The sequence below is a fragment of the Coregonus clupeaformis genome, chromosome 18 (assembly GCF_020615455.1).
Source record: "Coregonus clupeaformis isolate EN_2021a chromosome 18, ASM2061545v1, whole genome shotgun sequence".
Lineage (NCBI taxonomy): Eukaryota > Metazoa > Chordata > Actinopteri > Salmoniformes > Salmonidae > Coregonus > Coregonus clupeaformis.
This window is the reverse complement of record NC_059209.1, coordinates 36078692-36082937: the sequence shown is the minus strand read 5'-3', so window position 1 is coordinate 36082937 and position 4246 is coordinate 36078692.

Sequence of the window (4246 nt, the reverse complement as noted above, 5' to 3'; positions counted from 1 at the left end):
CAGTGAGACTCTGTGTGTTTGTGTTTATCCTGTGTGTGTGTCTCTCGGTGAGACTCTGTGTGTGTGTTTATCCTGTGTGTGTGTCTCGCAGTGAGACTCTGTGTGTGTGTTTATCCTGTGTGTGTGTCTCTCGGTGAGACTCTGTGTGTGTGTGTTTATCCTGTGTGTGTGTGTGTGTGTCTCGCAGTGAGACTCTGTGTGTGTGTGTGTGTGTGTGTGTGTGTGTGTGTGTGTGTGTGTGTGTGTGTGTGTCTCGCAGTGAGACTCTGTGTGTTTGTGTTTATCCTGTGTGTGTGTCTCGCAGTGAGACTCTGTGTGTGTGTGTGTGTCGCGGTGAGACTGTGTGTGTGTGTGTGTGTGTGTGTGTGTGTGTGTGTGTGTGTGTCTCTCGGTGAGACTCTGTGTGTTTGTGTTTATCCTGTGTGTGTTCTCGCAGTGAGACTCTGTGTGTGTATGTGTGTGTCTCTCGGTGAGACTCTGTGTGTTTGTGTTTATCCTGTGTGTGTCTCGCAGTGAGACTCTGTATGTGTGTGTGTGTGTCTCTCGGTGAGACTCTGTGTGTTGTGTTTATCCTGTGTGTGTGTGTCTCGCAGTGAGACTCTGTGTGTGTGTGTGTGTGTGTTCTCTCGGTGAGACTGTGTGTTTGTGTTTATCCTGTGTGTGTTTGTGTTTATCCTGTGTTTGTGTCTCGCAGTGAGACTCTGTGTGTACTCCTCTAGTCTCGGCTGGTTAATTATTAAGAGATGTGTCAGAGCATCATACTCACAGGGCAGAGACCAGGAGGGGTCCGGTGGGAACTGAGTGGGTGAGGGGGGGGGGTTGGTGAGGTAGGGGGGTGAAGAGGGGGGGGGGGGTGAGGAGGGGGGGTGGGGGGGGGGGGGTGAGGGGTGGGTGAGGGAGGGTGGGGAGGGCGGGAGGGGGGGGGTAGTAGAGGGGGGGTGAGGGAGGGAAGGGTGAGGGGGGAGGGGAGGGAGGGTGAGGGGGAGGGTGAGGAGGGGAGGTTGAGAAGAAGAGGTGGTGAGGGGGTTGTGGAGGGTGGTGGGGGGGGTTGTGGAGGGGGTGGGGGGGGGGGAGGGGGGAGGAATACAGGGGGGGGGGGAGGAGGGGTTGTCCTTCCCCCAACATAAAACTCCACTTTCCCAACACACACCATTCTCCCCCACCTCAGGTCCAATTACCCATCTGCTGATACTGGGCCCTTCATCCCACATGGCACCCCTGTTCTCTACCTACTTTCAACCCTTATACCAAGCCTAATGTTCCCTGGTCAAAGTAATTGCACTACTAGGAATTGCCATTTGGGATGCACATTCTGATTGAATCTCATAAACACTGTTGTTTATTCACTTGGAGTGTTATGGAATTAGATCTTAGTTGGTTTTAAACACTCGTTTGGGGAGTTACTTGTTTTCAGGACACGAATGACCGTGGGAGACATTGGTCTGAGTCACACAAAGTGGCACCCTATCCCTATTATCTCCTACTAACAGGGTCAAAGTAGTACACTTTGTTATATGTTCCATCTAGTCAACCAGTACATTCCATAGCCTCTTTTGCCATCTCTGTGGGGGAGAGGAGAGGAGAGGAGGGAGAGGGGGGAAGGGGGGGGGGGGGGGGGGGGGGGGGGGGGGGGGGAGGGGGGGAGGGAGGGGGGTGGTGTGTGGGGGTGGGGAGGGAGGGGAGGGGGGAGTGAGGGGGGGGGGGGGGGGGGGAGGGGGGGGGGGGGGGGGGGGGGAGGGGGGGGGGGGGGGGGGGGGGGGGGGGGGGGGGGGGGGGGGGGGTGAGGGGGGGGTAAGGGGGAGGGGAGGTAGTTTGGGGTGGTTTTTGCGGAGGGGGGGGGGGCGGGGGGGGGAGAGGGGGGGGAGGGGGGGGGGGGGGGGGGGGTCCTCTTTAGCCATCTCATATTGATGGCCATCAAGAGCTGAGATTTTCTTTTATATCCGCGACTATTTAATAACATTTTCTTACAATTATTTATCCTGATGTTTAGATATTTGCTACCCACTTTTTCATGCTATCCCTTAACAACATGTATACGTTCCACTTCATTCTGTTTGAATATGATAAACAGACCTAATAAAAGCTCTTGTATATTCGATTGCACTCGTTTGATTCCTCTTTCTTCTTATTTTTTCCACCCTTAGTGGCTCTTTGGGAGAGAAACCCCGTCCCTCCCGCCTCAGTCGGTGTTATTTCCCGGGGGTACTCTTATTATGTTCCAGCTAAAAAGGTCAGGAAAACTACTGAGTCTGTGGTCAGAGGGTAGGTGTGAGGGAGAGAGAGAGAGAGAGAGAGAGAGAGAGAGAGAGAGAGAAGAGAGAGAGAGAGAGGGAGAGGGAGAGAGAGAGAGGGGGGGGGGGGGGAGTAGAGGGGGGTGGGGATGAGGGGGATGAGGGGGGATGGAGGGATATAGACAGGGATAGAGAATAGAATAATAGTAGAAGACATCAAAACTATGAAATAACTACATATGAATCATGTAGTAACCAAAAAAAATTATTAAACAAATCAAAATATATATTTGATGGTTGAGATTCTTCAAAATAGCCACCCTTTGCCTTGATACAGCTTTGCACCTCTTGGCATTCTCTCAACCAGCTTCAAGAGGTAGTCACCTGGAATGCATTTCAATTAACAGGTTTGCCTTCTTAAAAAAGTTTAATTTGTGAAATGTCTTTCCTTCTTAATTGTTTGAGCCAATCGGTTGTATTGTGACAAGGTAGGGGGGTATACATAAATAGCCCTATTTGGTAAAAAACCAAGTCCATATTATGGCAAGAACAGCTCAAATAAGCACAGACACAGTCCATCATTACTTTAAGACATGAAAGGTAAGTCAATTTCTTCCAGTGCATCCTTAAAAACCATCAAGCACTATGATGAAACTGGCTACTCACTGAACCCCACAGGAATGGAAAACAGTTACCTCTGCTAGAAATAGTTCATTAGTTCCCGCCTCAAAATTGCAGCCCAAATAAATCTTACACATCTCAACATCAACTATTCAGAGGAGACTGTGTGAATCAGACTTTAACTTAGTCAATTGCCCAACAAAGAAACCCCTACAAAACCATGGAAACCTGCTTGGGCCAAAAACACTGTAATGACATTGGACTTCGTGGATGTGTCCTTTGGTCTGAGTCCAAATTGGAGATTTTTGGTTCCAACCACCCTGTCTTTGTTTGACGAGGTGTGGTAGGATGATCTCCCATGTGCCTTTCCTACATCGCATGGAGGAAGGTGTTATGGTGTGGGGGTGCTTTGTTGTTACACTGTCTATGATTTATTTAGATTTCAAGGCACACCTTAACCAGCATTGCTACCACAGCATTCTGCAGCAAATACACTACTAACAGTCCCACTATCATTTGTTTTTCAACAACAATACCCAACACACCTCCAGGCTGTGTAAGGGCTATTTGACCAAGAAGGAGAGTGATGGAGTGCTGCATCAGATGAAGCCTGGCCTCCCACAATTCCCCGACCTCAACCCAATTGAGATGGTTTTTGGATGAGTCGACGGCGAGTGAAGAAAAGCAAACAAGTCTCATATATGTGAAACTCCTTCAAGACTCTTGGAAAAGGATTCCAGGGAAGCTGGTTGATATCCAAGAGTGTGCAAAGCTGTCATCAAAGGCAAGAATATATTTTGATTTTGTTTACCCCTTTTTGTTACTACATGATTCCATATGTGGAAAATATAAAAAATAAAAAAAAACCCTTGATTGATTGTTTTAACTTTTACTGTAGTGTACACTGATTGAAGTGATTTAACAAGTGAGCATCAATAGGATCATATCTTTCACTGATTCCAGCTGGTCAGTCTTTCATGAAAAAGGTGTTCATATGTTTTACACTCAATGCATATTTTTGCACAACTACGGGCATCGGCATTAATTATATATTTCCTCCCAGTAAATCTCCTCTCTCTGTTACTTCAAACCGCTATTCTCTTCTATTCTATTCTATTCTATTCTATTCTGTTCTGTCCTGTCCTGTCCTTCTTCCTTCCTTCCTCTTCTGTCCTGTTTGTTAGTTCTATTTTTGCATGTCAACGCTGTGTTAGATTAGAATATCCTCCAGTGGTGACTAATGAACAATATTCTTCCTCTCTGCTTCAAGCCCCCTATTTACTTCAGCCTCAACCAGAATTAAGAAGATGATGGTAAGTGACAGGGCTTTAACATCTAGCCCCAATTGGTGAGCCACCCTTCTCTTCCTCTCTCTCTCTCATAGCAATGCCAAC